General features: G+C 37.2%; 2 long non-coding RNA genes across 3 annotated transcripts in view; one reads left to right on the top strand and one right to left on the bottom strand.

Moving 5' to 3' along the window:
- Nucleotides 1-1,445, bottom strand: part of LOC143668458 (uncharacterized) — a 39,233-nt gene extending 37,788 nt beyond the window's left edge. For both annotated transcript variants that reach the window (XR_013168454.1, XR_013168453.1), the window contains exon 1: nucleotides 1,352-1,445. This is a non-coding gene — a long non-coding RNA (uncharacterized LOC143668458). The remainder of the gene's footprint in view (nucleotides 1-1,351) is intronic.
- Nucleotides 1,446-1,500: 55 nt separating this feature from the next.
- LOC143668457 (uncharacterized) lies at nucleotides 1,501-5,412 on the top strand. Its single transcript, XR_013168452.1, has 3 exons — nucleotides 1,501-1,728; nucleotides 3,559-3,659; nucleotides 4,890-5,412. It is a non-coding gene; the product is annotated as an uncharacterized LOC143668457 (long non-coding RNA).
- The last annotated feature ends 11,547 nt before the right edge of the window (nucleotides 5,413-16,959 follow it).

The raw sequence follows: 16,959 nt of genomic DNA, 5'->3' as shown, positions 1-16,959 counted from the left end.
CTTTTTACACAGGTCTTTCTCAGCTGCGACCTTCTATAAAAGCTTTTCATTCTATGCACCCCTTTTCTCTATATTTCTTTGTGTCTGGATTTTCTTTATTCTGCCTCTTACCTGTCAAAAAACTCTAAGGTTTTATTCTAATCCCTCTGCATTCCTTCCTGCTAAAAGAATATTCTATTCTTACAGTTTCAGGTATCCCCATAACACAAATTATGGAAAGTGCCTTTCTCAAGTCATGCTGATTTTTTTTTTTAATCCAAGGTTCATATCATTAACTGCATACAAAATATCCAAACTTAGATATACTATAGCAATTTCAAATTCAGTAGCATTAAAAATATTTTCCCAGTTTTTTTCAGCATTTCCTTTGTTACTATCCCTCTGAGTTCTTATCACCTCATGTGCAGTTGACTGCAATACATTCCCATCTGATAATTCTTCCACATCAAATCCAGCTTGGATGTGTCTTCAAATTAAATAGTACTCAAACACCATTTTTTTTTTCACAATGGCAGGCACCACCGGGAATCGAACCCGGGTCTCCAGCACAGCAGGCGAGAACTCTGCCTGCTGAGCCACCATGGTCTGCCCTCAAACACCATATCATCATATTTTCCCTCTAATTTAAAAGAGGACCCCCCCCACCAGAAAAAAAAAAAAAGACCTAATTTGCTTTCCATTAGAGTGATGTTTCTTAACTTGTTTGGAATTCTTGTTTTTGTGTTTTGGAAGTTTTAAAGGCGCTAATTAGATACTACATCACCTCTAGACCCAGTAACGAGAAATCCAAATCCTAGACTTCAGAGTCTCCTATTTGGCCATCTTCTGACCATGTCCCCACCCCAGGGTAGGAAATCTACAAGCAAGGTCAGTCACCCACCTAGAGTTTCTAGTTCCTGAAACTGGTCTATATTCCATGTACCTGGACCCCTGAAATTTCTTGCCAAACAACATAAAGCTTTCTTCTAGGTTCTGTATGGGCTTCTTCCAAGTCCATCCTCCTGATAGAGAATTCTGAGGCAAACTAGTATACCTCTGTGTCCAAAAGGTGGCCAGGGAATAGCTGTTTGCAGAGGGTATGGATAAAGTTGGACCATGGATGCTGGAATATTCTGGACCTTCATAGTGAGGGATGGGGCTGGAACAGAAAGAGAAGGGACAGGGATGGCTCTCCCCCTTCTACCATATTCTGAGGCAACATTCTAAGGGTGTTCTATTAATTTTCTAATGCTATGTAACAAATTACAACTAACTTAGCGGCTTAAAACAACACCCATCTATTATTTCACAATTCTGTAAATCAGAAGTCCGAATAGGTTCAAATGGGTTTACTGCTTCAAGTCTCACAAACCTAAAGTTGAGATGCTGGCTGGGCCAGGCTCTTATGCAGGATCTGGGGCAATATCCACTTCTAAGTTCATTCAGGTTTTTGGCAGCATTCAGTTGCTTGTGGTTCTAGAACTGAGGTCCGCATTCTTTTCTGATTGTTGGCCAGGGGCTCCTCTCAGTTGCTAGCTTCTTTCTCACGTGCTCCCATCCATCTTCAAACCAAGAACTCTGCATGAATTCTGATGCTTCAAGTCTCTTCAAATCTAAGATAACAGCCCTACTTTAAGGTCAACTATACCATACAACATAACATGATGAGTGGTATCTCATCAAATCCAGATTCTGGGGAATAGGGCCAGACATGTTGGGGGGCCATTTTTGGAATTACATCAATCACAGGTATCCCAAGATTTCCAAATCTGAACTTAGTCTTACAGATTATGAAGATACATTTGCCAACAAGAAAGGATGGGGCATATTATACTTAACAGTTTGATTTCTTAGTTTACTATTTTTAAGTATTTAAGTAAGCTCCCAATTGTATTCCTGCTCCAGCCTAGAAAATCTGAGGGATAAGCCTGGAAAAAGAGGTGGGGAATCTGATAAGAAATTAACAGAGCTAGTGGCTATCTTTTGTTGACAAGCAACTATGACAGCAGCAGCCACACTGGTGACTGTGAGGTAAAGTTTAAGGTACTACTGATACATCTAAATCTATGATTGGGGAAAAATGTCTAAGTTCCTTAACCTGTCATTATTAAGCCTGCACATGGTCAACCAAGCATTCTTTGTTCATCCTTTTAAGATAAAATACTATAATCTGCCTCATTCCCAACTCTCCACCTCCACCTCACATGAGCCCTGCATACTTTGACTGCTTTGCTCCACTTTGCATACCCTAAAACCCTCAGCCCACAATCAAATCCAGATACCTGTACTAAACCACTCTCTTAACTCCGAAGGCAACCTTCTTGTCTGTCTAAGTCATTTGGATACTAGCAATGACCACTTTATACAACTATGCAATCCTTTAAATGCCATAAACACTATGTACAATATCTCTTCTAGACTGTGATCTTGTTGAGTCCAAGTGCCATGGCTTATATATCTCCCCTGTTGTAGAAGGAGTGCACTGAGCATGTAAAATGATCAGATGAAATGAGTGAAATTTCTAAGGTTTGTCTTATGGATGCTACATGGAAAATGATGTGGTGTTAAAATTAATTTGGGCAGTTTTTACAAGTTAAACAAATTACTTCAAGTTTTCTTGGAGCCTTTAGTATACTACTGCATGTTAAATTGTTTACTATTAAAAGGGAATAACAATGAAGAGTTATCAAATCTATTGAGCTTTTATTTCAAGAGCATTTTCTGTAACTAATATTCTAGAATATATACTTTTAGAAAGTCTAACTTGAGAGCTACTCCTTAGCCAAATCTATATTACTTATGTGCAGCAGATAAAACAATTCCAAATATCTATCTATATATATTCAAAAGGCTAAAATTTTTGCTCTGACCATCACCACTCTAATTATGGGTAATTTTTCAGGTTATATGAAAATTCATATCTGAAATGTAAATTTTGTGCTCATACAAGGTCTGCAGGGATAAAAATTCAGGTATTTTCACAAAGTTTGATGACTGACCTAACCCATATCTACTGAGAAGAAATCCTGAAGAACAGTTTTACACAAAGCATAAAAATTAAATGGTGAGGTGTTATTAACTGGAATGTGTAAAGGAGAGTATAGAATCTTTGATTCTCAGGCATTTAACTCCTCATTGTTGATAAATGGCTTTGACATCTGTGAGGCTTTCTTAGGTTGTAAGCACCATGCAGACAGCATTCTTGAATTTCATAGAGTATCCCAGTATTGCATTACCTAAAAATATTGATGGTAACAGACGGAACGATTTTTTCTGCTTCCCTCACTGAGAGTCTGTGAAAATTAATGACAAGCAATGTATGTAAAGTGCTTTGAATTCCTTTGAGGAAGATCATATAAAAAATAAAGTACTTTCATGTAATAATACCTTTGTCTAGGTACATAAGCATTTGTATATTAGATGATCTTAACATACAGAGTCAGAGAGCATTAACTTCTTTGAGATGCAGACAGACAAAATTTATGATTGGCATGTGCATTTAAATTTTAAGAAGCTACTTGGGCTGGAGCCGGTGGGCAAACGCTTGACTTACTTGTCCTGTTTTTCACTGTTTACTAGTGGCTAACTGATCTAAGTTTCGGGATGTCACCTACAGAGTCAATAACAGTGAGAATGAACATCTCCAGAACTATTCCCCTATTATCTTAATTGACCCACAGGTAACTGTGTTGAGGAGAATTATATCTAGTTTATAATAATGCACTGGAACTGAAATTTCCACTAGTACTCTCATACATGGAAGAGTACTCAAATACCTTGCCTTTTTTTCTAATTGAATTTTTCACTTTTGATTCCAGGATTCCTTTTATCAATACTGTTATTAGCATTTGCATTCCTGGTTTTAACTCCCATTTCAAGGCATGCCTTGAAAGCATTTTATTGAAAGCAGTTATTTGCCATGTTTAGAGTGCAAAATTGAAAAAATATCTCTGCCACATTAGTAACATAAGGACAAAAATGTATTTTATCATTTTGAGTATGTAAACACAGAAGAGAACAGAAAAATCAAATAATAGAACTGAGAAGAGACATAGCCTAAGAATGCTCGCCTGCCATGCCAGAGGACCCGGGTTCGATTCCCAGTGCCTGCCCATGTTAAAAAAAAAAAAAAAGTACTGCGTTATGGTAAACATGGGGGTGAGTGGTCAGAAACATGGCAAACATTTCAGTATAATTTAAAGCAAGATTTTTGTCTTATATATAACTGTTTTATTTTTATCTGTTTCTGTCACCAAGCTAACACTGTCTCTGTTTATGCTGCTGTAAATCTAATTGCTTTCTTCATGTACTCTTTGAACTCTAAGCTCACTGGGTATAAGTAAGTCATTCGAAAGCCCAAAGTCAAATAGCCTTACCCTTCATTCTTGTTTCTACAACAGTATGCACTTATATATTTTTCCAAGAGATGACTAGTTCAGGAACCAGAGTATGTAAGCCTTATTGTCTCAAGTTTCTTTAAGGCTTTAATCAGGTTGAATTTATTCTATGACATTCAATCACCAGTGATGTTTGGACAGGAAATAGAAAGCATGGCACCTCACCAGTAACTTGCATAAACTTGTCATTTTAATTAGACACAAACCATTTGTGTGAGGACTTATATATCACCTCATGAAAAAAAATATATATCTCCCTACTTCAGTAAAACATTCCAAGACACAACTTGAAGACAGGAACCACGTGCCATTCCTCTCATATTTCCAGCATCTAGCAAAGTGTCAGGCATATGGAAAAGGTCAGATAAGCAAATGTTTGTTAGATTGACCTGAATAAATAAATCGAAGTTTCTCTGCATAAATGTGCAAATAATAACATTTTCCTAGGTGCCAGCTAGGGAAGAATTAAGGGGTAAGGACCAGGATGCACCTTCTAATGGTTCACTTTCATAGGTATGACTGGAACTGCCACATTAGCCACTGCCTCACTGTCCCTGGTGCCACTCACAGACTAGACCGTGGCTCGGCCTCTGCCGCGAGGCAGCCCTTCTCCAGATGCTACGTCTTGGCGTCATTGACAAACCTCGGTATAAGCTGCCTGCTCTTCTGTCTCTCTCCACTGCTCCTACAGGCCTGACTAACATAAGAAGGCTCACCTCCTCTCTTCCCACAGCCAACGGATTCCTCAGAATTTTTCTATGCAGAAGAGGAAACCTTCCTTAACTACTCCAACCTTTTTTCTACTTTGTGAGTTAGCACTACCAATCCTTCACTGTTCCCCAGACCAAATGGACAGATTGCTGCTCACACAAGAGTCTTCATGAGCCTGGTTTGACCCTTTTTGTTGCGGTGGTTTGCTCTGCAGTGTGAATGGCATAATTTTAGTAAACCACTATAGCTATTGTTCTAAAAGTAACATATTTGAATTTTTGCATAAAGATGCCACCATGTCTCTCAAAAATAAAATATGTAGCATATCTCCAAAATAACTCCTTTTAAAAACTCCTTATGTTGGTGAGGTTCTAAATGTAAACAGAGACTATCATAGAATAGGCTTTTTCCCAAAAATATTCCTTTGTCAGAGCGCTTTCCTCCCCAGCCTCGCCCTGAAAAGATAAAAGCAAAATGTTATTGTCTCTTAGGGAGTTTTGTTTCACCAAATTTGAAAATTGAAACCCCCATACATCACATTTCCTTTCCCAGATGGAAGTGTGAGGGTAATGCACGTTACTTTAACAGGAAGTAAGTCTATCTGAAATCAAATGCTTGGTAAAGGCAATGAAAATATGAGGGTTTGTTCCAGATCAGGGCAATTCCTTATCCTTTGCTAACTCCAAGTTTTTCATGTAGGGTAAGCTTAGTGAGACTGGAAGAAGGAGGAACTTGGAAACCCCTAACTATGCCAGATAATTAAACAGCATAGTCAGAGATTTTCCTCCAACTAGCTATGCAGCTAGGTGTTGGCTTCAGTGACAATAAGTTGATGGTGGAGGAGAAAAAAGTAGACAGGAGCTCTTAGCTTAGTGGATAGAGGGGAACATATTAATAGAGGCAACTTTTCACTCTGAAAAATCTTGGTATAATGAACTCCAACCATAAATTCTCTTCGGAGGAGCTTTGACATTTTTCCTTTCTTTCACACTTGAAAAGTGAAGTCCCATTTTATTTTCAGGGCAGGTCCTAAGATAATGAAATGACTGCCTAAGAAAAAGTAAATGGAATACATATGATATGGACTTTTCACTGAGACTGGGACAATTGACTGTCAGGCATCTTAAAAATTAGAACATGGGGTGCTTTACATATGAGTCTAGCCCAGGAACATGTTAGTATAGATAGAAAAGAAAATATATGCAATAGCTACAGAAAATAAAGCTTAAAATGGTCACAATCTGTTAAGCTATATGGATCAAAAGAGAGATCTAGAGCCAAAAGGGAGCAGAAATTTGAAACCATCATTTATATGTCATCTACAGCATTCAAAACATAGGGCTACATAAAACAAGAGATCTGGCAAAAATCACCAAAGGGCTCTTAGACACTGTATGATAGACCATTGAAATACTGTGCAAGGTTTCAAGTATCTTAGCTTAAGATAAAATATCAAAGACTTTGAAAGGTACAGAAATGGCAACAAAATGCTCACTGGTACCAACGTTTATAATTGTGAACTAAGGGGAGAAAAAACAGTTTTATGTTTATTAGTAAGAAAGATATTAGAAGGGATAATTATTGAGGGGTCTAAAACTCTGAGGACATGAGCAGAAAGGAATAAAGGACCCTGTATTAAAGGGAATCCAGAAACAATGTATTTACGTGGGAATATTTACTGTGGTCCCCAGAAAAGGCTACCAGTATCATATGAGCAATAGCCTCACCCTGAGGGTATTTTTATAATAAATCAGATGCATTCTTTTTAAGGGCAGTGGGAGGGCACAATCAGGCAAGAAGCTGCACAGAGGGATCAATATGTATTTCTCAGGGCAATGTGACTGCTTCCCTTCCTGAAATGCAGGCTGCTCTCTCATTAAGTTAACACACTGATCTGGCAGAACCACATCCTGGAATCCTGAAAACATCAGCTTCCATCTAAAGTTTTCATTTCTTACATGCTTAATTTGGCTTAGTCAGCTTGATGGCAAGTCTGCAATTTTATAATTATGCGTATGGCCTGGTATGTGCCATCCATCTGATCCTAACTTATTTGCCTATTAGGAAAAAAAAACAACAACAACATAAGACAAGAGAATGGGTAGCTGGGACACCTCCAGGGCTGGAATTCAAATTCAGTCTCAATAAACATCAGATAACATTGGATGCTTATCTAAACTGATCAGTCCCAGAAAACCTCTGACCTTACTCCATCCAATTGACAAGGTCTTATCCTCTACGAGGAAGGTAGAAACTCAAAATGCAACCCTTACAAACCACAGCTTTCCCATAATTTGACCCATTATCATTATAAAATGTTTGTACACCTAAATGTCTCATAGTTTAGGGACAAACAAATACCTGTCCTTCTCCATGATGATGGATCAGCCTTACAGTACCCTCTCCTTTGGAAACTCCCTGAACATTAAAAGATATAAATATCCAGAAAACATCCCTACCATAGTGGATGCATGTCACCTTTAGTCTATACATAGGATGGTAATTCAGTTTCACAGGAAGAAAAAAGTAGTTTTCCTTCCCTCAGAAGGAAGCCAATCCGTCTGTCTCCTCAAAATGTTGCTTGTGAAATATTTCCTCTCTTCCAAAATGTCGATCCCTTTCTTTCGCTTAATCTGTAAATATGTGCACTATTTCCCTTCATTTAAAAAAAAAATAATAAAAGCTTCCCCCTCTAGTTGCAATCATATCACAACCCTTCACTAAAAAATTTCTCTAAGAAACAAACAAACCAAAAGACACTAACTATGGCTTTTGCCTCCTCATGGGGCCTACCACCCATTAACTCTTTAGTCTAAAATGTGTCTTCTGACTTCACCACTTCACTAAAACTGCTCTGGCAAAAGTCACCAATGACCTCCTAAGAGCCAAACCCAATAAATGTTTTCATTGTGGGGTCTTCCTGCAGAGTTTACAAATTCTCTTTTTTTTGCATTCCTTGGCTTCCAAGACAGTATGCCTCCTCATTGTCCTTCTACCTCAATATTTGTTTCTTTCTGGTCTTTTTTATTGATATTTCTTGCTCTACTCCTTCAAGGTTAGTAGTCTCAGGATTATCTCCTTAATCTTCGTTTCTCTTCACTCTGCCACTTACCCTGAGTTTCCTTACGTGTTCTCTAGATATCACTTGTTACTCATATTCCTACTTCCATTCAGACTTCTGTCTGAGTTCTATAACCGTATATGAAATTGTCTGGCTATCCACATCTCAAAATTATGTCCGAAACTGTAACTTACTGACTTTCAACCATTTTGTCCATTTGCCAATGTTTCCTCTTTATTCTGTTTGCCCATTGTATAAATGGCAATTTATAAATGCAGAGATAATCTTATGCTTTTCTTTTTCCTCCAAAATACACCTCCAATTATTCAACAGTTCTAGTATATTCCACTTTAAAATATGTTTAGATTTAGTTTTCTTCTTTCCATTTTATAGCTTTAGTTCTTACTTTAATAATCATTTTTTGTTTGGCTTATTGCAGTAGCATTCTAACTGTTATTTCAGCCTCCAGCCCTACCACTTTCCAATCCATCCATTAGCAAGATTTTCTATAAAGCAAATCTGATCATAACACTTATACAGTTAAACTGGACCATTTCCTGTATCAACCACCAGAAAAAGTTCTGTAATCCCTAATTACTTACTTGATTTCATACTCTGTCTTTACCTCACGTACTCCCTCCAATCAGTCTTTCCGGTGACTTTAAAATGTTTTCAAGGACAGTGGACTCTCTTGTACCTTGACAACACTGCAAAGGTCCTTACATTTAAAACTTTTCTCCTATCTCACTTATTTACCTGGCAAATTTTCCCTTATGCTTCAAGTCTCAGTTTAATCATCATCTGTGGGACACCTTCCCTGATCCATCCTCTCTACCAACATCAGACAGAGTTCAGTACACTTTGGACTATACTCCCAAATGGATGTCTGTATTATAGCTTGCATCATGTGTGGTCTCTTCATGATCCGCAAGTCCCCTCATTAGAGTCTGAGCTCCATTAGGTCAGGAATGGTGTCTTTTTCACTTTCCTTAGTAAAGTAACTGGTACATAATAAACAATCCATAAATGTTTACTGAAATCAATAACCTATTTTTTTAAACTATTCCCCATGGAGTAGGTGCTGATAGTTGAGGGGAAAAATCCAGGTTGTTTCTTCTACCATGAAAAGTCAAGACAAGAAGAAGGTAGGACTGGACAACTTTCTCTAACTTGGCTGGGAAAATTCTTGGCTGGGAATTAAAGCCACTAGAAAAAAAAGTTTAGCACCACATGGACCCTCCCCAAATAAAAGTGCAAGAAATTCAAGTTTTTGAGCAAATGCTTACTAACCAAATCCAGAAGGTATTTTAGAGGTGTCTAGATCTGAATTTTCTTATAGAAGTTAATAGTAGCAACACATGTGGTATATGTAGAATTTTTCTAAGTGTTTCTATCTTTATCTTGGCATATATTTTCACAATTCTAGCCAGAAGATATGAGAATATACTGAGATTTCATTTAGCAGATGAAGATACCAAGAACTCAAGATGTTAGGCAATTTTCAGAATTATACAATGTGTCAACTGATTGGTATCCAGTCTCCTAAATCCATGCTTCATGTTCTAGCAACTTCAATTTGTTTTCTTCTTTCTAAAAGGTTTTCCTTTCACTGACTGGAGTCTCCTGTCATTTCTTTCTTTGCTTAATGTGTATATTTATTCATGTATTCATCCAATATGCAAAGATTTTACTAAGAGCAATGATGAAATAGAAAGAATAATTAATTTAAAGTTAAGAGGACTGACCTCAAGTTTCTCTTAGACATGTTTGTAAATATTCAAATGCAGCAGAGTATAATGAAAAGAGTAATTTGGAATGGGAGACCTGGCTCATCCCAGTTCCACTACTTTCTGGCTAGGTGACTGTGGGTAGGACACTTCACTTTTCAGAACTTCACTGTCCTTATCTATAAAATGGTAATAAAAACCAATGTACTTTAGGGTGGAGAGACGGTGGCTCAGTGGCAGAATTCTCACCTGCCATGCCGGAGACCCAGGGTCAATTCCAGGTGCCTGCTCATGCAAAAAGAATTAAAAGCAAAAACTAATTTACTTCATAAGGCTCTCATGAGATAAAACTTGCAAAACCACATGTGGATTACTATTTGATGATATTGAAAACTTTTATTGAGTGTTTGCTATGGGCAAGGTGGTGCTCTAAGTATTTTACAAATATTGAGTCATTTTAATCCTACAATGATTTATAATATATTTATTATTTATATTATAATATATCTATGATGAATAATAATGATACACATTTTACAGATGAGAAATTCAGGCACACCAAAATAAAGCAAGTTTTCCAAAATCAAACAGGTAAACACTGGAGCTAGGATTGAACCTAGACTGTGCAGTTCCCAAAACCATCTCTTAATCACTTAATCTTGTTGGCTCCGAAACTAACACAGAGTGCTTTTACGTTCTAGGCTGTTAGGGCACACTAAATCATTTGATAATTCTTTGTGTGTATATTTCAAAATCCCCTCTACAACCCTATTACTTTATCCAGAAGAAGGAAATAAAGATAACCAAGTTCCGTATCTAATCCATTCTGAACACAACAGCCAGAGTGAGTCCTCTTTGATCAAATGCTACTAATGCTTTCCATTTCATTCAAATGAAAATCCAAAATCTTTGCCATGGCCTAAAAAAGCCCTATATAGTCTAACCCTGGATTGCTGGTCATATCAGTTGCTTCACGCCTCTCTTCCAGACACACCTGGTTCCTTGCTGTTTCTGAAAAATGCCAGGCATGCTCCTGCTTCAGGGACTTGGTTCCCTCTGCTTGGAATATTCTTACCCAGACGGCCTCATGGATCATCCGCTCTCTCCATTAAGGTCTCTGCTCAAAGAATTTTGAGACCAGAACTTCCTTTTTTGACTATTCAATATAAAATAAGAATAACCACCCACCCGCTCATCCACTCTATAACTTTTCGCCCTAGTTTTATTTTTCTGTATCATGCTCATCCCCATCTGATACAATTTATATAATATTTTACTATTTATTTACCCCCTGTTACAAACCCACAGACATTCCCCCAATTCATAACCAGTCATACATAGACTCATGAGACATACTAGCTACTTAAACCAAAAGCTCTGTTTTTTTGTGGTTTTGTTTTTTGTTTTTTGCAACTAGATCCCCCAGGACCTAGAACGACGCCGGACATGCAGCAAAAGCTCCCCAACTGAAAGTTGTGTGAATAAATGGTTCTGTGCCCTCACGGAGCTTACAATCTGATAAAAAGACAATGGAATCTAATTAGAGATTCCTCAGAAACAACTAAAAATAAAACAAATTTTGGATGCTATGCATTTTTTTTTTTTTTTTTTTTTGGCATGGGCAGGCACCGAGAATAGAATGCAGGTCTCTGGCATGGCAGGTGAGAATTCTCCCCCTGAGCCACCATCGCACTGACATCTATGCTATGCTTTTTCACTCTATTCCTTTTAAACATTTCTGAAGTCCCCAATACAGTCTTTTATTAAAGAATAGCATTGAGTAAGTGTGACCAAATAAATAGGCAAATATATTTCTCCTCCACTCCACCTCACACACAAAAACACCTGCCTTAACTTTACCGTCTGTCACAAATAGTGAGCTAAAATTCACCTGACTCAACTCAACTGTAGGTTAAGGATAAGAGGTGAGTCATGAGGAGAATATGGTTCTTTCCATTTCTGACCTATTTCACGGGGATTTATTGTTTAACTAGAAGTTACAATGCAGTCATATCACCAAAATGCCTCACTAATCATTTTTAGTCAAAAAGATGGTAAGTCTTCACTAACCCATCATTGTTCCCTTCTCTTTTTTTGTCTAAAAACATTTATCTACTTCTCTAGTTCAGAGCAGTTAAGTAGCAAGTGAGGTGGGAAACAGGAATCTCAACAAGGAAATGCTAATGCTGAGAATGCATTGGGGAAAGCTCTCAAGAGGGAAAGTTTGTGGAGGTTTTAGAAGGACTGTTGAGTAAGCCGAGAGGTGGAAATGCTAGGCTTTGGACTGGTCCTAGTTAAAAGTTCACCAGAGTCCACTCTATTTGGCAACCCTGAAAATGTATTACGGTGGTGTTACTGCCATTCCTGAAAGAATTGTTCAGAACCAGGGAACTGGAGCATAGGTCTCCAGCATTCCCTGACTAGTCAGGGACCTCCATTTCTTTCATTTCTATGAGGCATTATGAGTCAGTGAAAAAAAGCATTGGCTGTGGAAACAGACCAAAACTGGTTTTAAATTTTGGCTCTACTACCTAACAGCTGTGTGATTTTAATATGCCACCTAACCTTCCTGAGTCTGTTTTTGCACATGTAAAATTGCATTTACAATAGACCTACTCCCTAGAAATTTTGTTAAATGATGTAGTAAAGTACTCAAGTGGTCTGGGGATGTAAAAGTCAGTTTCCATGTCTATATCCCTCCTCTCTTCTTAAAAAAAAATAAAATAAGTACAATTTCTACTAATTCTTGAATGTACTGTAATTTCATCATTTGTTTTTGAAATGAGTATTTCAAACAGTTCTCCAGACATGTCTTGGGATTTGACGATTCAGGAGCTCTCATAAAAATTCCTAAGTGTCCAGCTAGATGGTAAGGAGTTAATGGTAACTTGTGCACTGTCCTTCTATACATACAGTAAACCATTTAAAATCCATTGGATGGTACATGTCCTTGAAGCATCCATCTCTTATATTGGGTAAGAAAAGAGCTTCTCAAATCTTTAGCTTGTAGGAGGAGATATAAGATAAAATGCAAGAAGAACTTTGGTATAAAGTGAAGCTGAAAACACGATTTGCCCCTAGGGAACGTCAGCTCTCCTCTGTCTGACTCTTTTTTCGCTCGAGAAAAAAAAAATACTGAGAAATTTCAAAGTCACTGGGTTAAAAGAAAACTTTAAAACAGCCAAGGTACCTACAAAGCAATCCCTATTCTGCCCTGAGTTATGTAGAGAGCAGCTTGAATCTTCACATATCTAATACAACGTGGAGGCAACCCTGTACCGGGAATGTCATGAATCTTGTATGAAGGCTAAGTGTGGCTTCACCCTGCTGCCATTTGAGGGGTAGGAATAGGATCCCCAAACTTAGCCCTGTGTCCTGCTTCTATCTCAAGGAGGTGGAACGCCTTGGATGAGCTTCTTTGATTGTTCAATTTAATATTCCCCGAATGCAGTAGGGAAATAAACACCAGGAACTAGCAAAAATAGAAACTGATTCTAAGAAGGAAAATACAATGGATGTAATCGTACAAGGGAGGAGAGCAGCAAACAACTACTGCAAACTATGAATCTGTATAAAATAATCATTTTCTTAAAATTCTGCTGCAGTCCTTTTAGAAGGGAAATAGAGCCATATATTGGTAATGTGTTTAGTTTTTTGTCAGATTTATTTCATTTAAATAAGTCTAAAGAACTCCAAAATAATTTTAAACTGTAATTATAAAGAAATTTATCCTAAAACCTCGTTTTAAAATATTTATTTCCTCATGCTGTTTACCTTTGAAATTTGAGGGTCTGATCTGTGAAATCCCTCACCTGAAACATTGATTACATCATGGAAAGGTCCTAAGAATGTATCCAGCAGTATGAATGCTAATGCATCCTGAAAGATTTTTTTGAAAGCTTAAAAATGTATCTTTATATGTCAAGTGTGCCTTTGTAATTTCTGTCTTCGTAAAGAGTGAAGTTAGGATTAGAGGTTAAATTTGTAAGGAAGGAGAAATTCACAGTTATATGTTACGTTGGTATCTTGGAGCTTTATTTGAATACTTTTTCACATGTAGTACAGTTTCTCATTTCTACATAACCACAACCCTGTGATGTAAAGTCCCCTTTATTACAGATGAGGAAATTGAGCCTCAGAGAACTGAAGATTCTTTACCAGGCAACATGTCTAGAAGAAAATAAAGCTAACACTAGAAGTTAATTCCTCTGGTTCTTCAAATAGTGCTCTAGAGCAGTGGGCAATAAGCATGGCCCCACCAGCTAACCTAAATTATTCATTTTTTTAAAAGCTATTTGTGTACCAGGTGCACAAATCTTTTATCTGGATAATTTTCTTTCTTTTTCTATACTGTAAAAGTAACTGAAACGTATTTTTCAAATTTATGGTTTTATGATTGTAGAACAAAAGTAAGAGCATTTATTTGAAGGGAATTTGATAAGATTGCTTTCAAATCATTATGCAAACATCTTACAGCTTGCAAATTTGTTTTAATTTTGTTGGACTTTAAACTTTTGCATAACTTAACAACTATATTAGATACTACTTTTTAAATATACGTTCTATATATTTTGCCCAGAAGATGCTAAGTTTGTTTTTTGAAAGTTATCTCTGATTCCAGGATGAAAATTTTTATATATATATTTTCCCAGTGTCACTTAATCTGCTAGAGAGGACCAAAATTTTTTTTCATTCCATTCCAAATAAGTATAAGAATAAAAATAAGAAATTCCATTTTTCAGTTTGTCTTAATTGGGTGGGGACATCTGCTTGTGAAACGTATTCTCATGTTTTGGAAACAAAGATTACAAACCTGAAGAATTTTTCTCATAACCTTGAAATTTATTTCATGTTTAGTAGAAACCTACCCTTGTGCTGAAAAACAAAATCAGATCTTGTCGAACTGGAAAATGAAGGATTCTATGAAGGATTTAGAAAAATATCAGTCTCTATGATCCAGGCCTGCAGTTTCTGTTTTCTTTCTACATTTGAGTTAACTAGAAAGCAATGGTTTGAAGAAATGACATTTCCCTTCTGCTATTTGTTTTTTTTTTTTTTCTTGAACCCACAGCTGACCCCCAGCACTTGTACCTAGGATCTGAGCGTGGTGATCTGCACGAATATTAATCTCCCCTCCTCTGACCTGTCCTTTCTAGGAGATCAGATGAGGTCATGGGTGGCAAATCAGAGCTCCAGGGCTGTTACCAAGAAGGAAATCTCTCTTAAGAAATGAAGGAGAAAAGAAAAAAATCTCTAAGAAACTGAATAGGGATCTATTTAAAAATACTATACAGGATAATGATCAGAACTCAAAATAAGGAAGAAGTATCCTGAAAATTGCCACTTAAGAACTTTATGATAAATGTTGTATTGACTATCTCGCTATTTGGTGAACACCCCAGGTTTTCACTCATTATTTAAGTTTATCAACTGTGAATCAAGTACCATGCCAGGTGCTGGCCACACAAAATGAAGATAGCTCTTTATCTTTCCTCAAGAGGTTTACAATCTATAGTGTGATTCTGTGAGGTTAAATACTGTGCTAGAGATTGGACAGAGGAAGGGCTCTTAATCCATCCTCAGGAGAGAGGGAAGATTAATAGCTAGATTAGGAGTTCCACACAAACAAGAGCTGTGCCTCCATTGCTTCTACATCCTCAGAACCCAGCACTATTCCTGACACCAAATAGATTCTCAATGAAATGGATGACAACCTGACTAAGTCCTATCAAATGACCAAGAGTTATGCATACATGCCCAAGTTGTACAGGCAAGGCCATGAGTAAAGGTTGCAGAGAAAAGGAGAATTCTAGGAATTGCAAATTCTAGATTGTCTGAAATGCTGGGGGTCATTGCAGGATCATGAACAATGAAGCTAGATGGATAAGTAAGAGAACATTTTGAAGTTTTGAAGGCCATGCTAAACAATATAGAAAAATATCAAGTTCTTACCTTTAGAGGTTGACTAGACCAATAACTACATGATGGTATATGCATACATTACTGCTATGAGAGTACAGAGGAGACATAGTCAAACTTGACTGCCAGGAGGACTTATCAAAACTGTGATCCTTGAGTGTTGGATGAGCATATTCTAGAAAAGCGAAATATACCTTTAAAGACATGAGGCATAAATTAGCATGGTGATTAAACAGTTCAGTGCGGCTGAACCATGGGTGATGAAACTGGAGGAGTGAAAGTAACCAGACGATGATGGTTCCTTTATGCTAAACTAAGTTCTTGAACTTTACTCTGAAAGGAATGGGGAAGCACTGAAAGACTTCAAGCAAGGAATCACATGAGCAGATTTGCATTTTAGAAAGGTCTTCCTATGGCGCAAGTAAAAGTAATAAAAGTAGTGAAAATGGTTGTTAAAGGCACCCTAGCAGGCACTTTGGAAATTGTGGAAAGTTTTTGTTGCCATGATGATTAGGAGGCATTATAAACGTTTAGTAGGCAGGGGTACAGGGATGCTGGAGATTTTGCAATGCTTGCAGTCTTGAATAAGGTGGATAATAAGGAAGTGTTCAACCCTACTTTCCAGTGTCCCACTGGACAATCAAGTATGAAAAAACCCTTTTTAATCATATGAATTATAAACTAACACTGTTTTATATATTAAAACAAAGTGATTTTCACTCTTTTAACATATACTGAATTTTTCATGAATGCAGATAACAAATAAATTGAGAGAAGTATTCGTTTTCTCTGCAACTTTAGCAATAGCTTTTCACTATTCCAAAAATCACATCAACAAAGACATACTGCTTTTCACCAATACAGCACACATGGATCGGTCAGCTATATAAGCTGTTATATTCACAGTGCTTTTGTTTATATGCCCAACATGCCAGACTTTAACTTAGTCATCTTTTCTTCCCCAATAGCCTTTGTAATGACCCAGCCCCAGTTCTAACCATTAAATCATTTAATGGCACCTCACCCAGCCCCAGCCCTATTCTCTGTAAAGAATGGTTTTACATAGAGAAGCTCTAGAAGTCATATCAGACAATGTAGTAGACAGTTCTGAACTGGACCAAAAAGTGAATGTGAATCGTGGTTCTCAGACTGGAGTGTGCAAATG

The sequence above is a fragment of the Tamandua tetradactyla genome, chromosome 24, assembly GCF_023851605.1.
Source record: "Tamandua tetradactyla isolate mTamTet1 chromosome 24, mTamTet1.pri, whole genome shotgun sequence".
In the NCBI taxonomy this organism is placed as follows: domain Eukaryota; kingdom Metazoa; phylum Chordata; class Mammalia; order Pilosa; family Myrmecophagidae; genus Tamandua; species Tamandua tetradactyla.
Note: the sequence above shows the minus strand (reverse complement) of the source record. Positions and strands in the feature narration are given on the sequence as shown.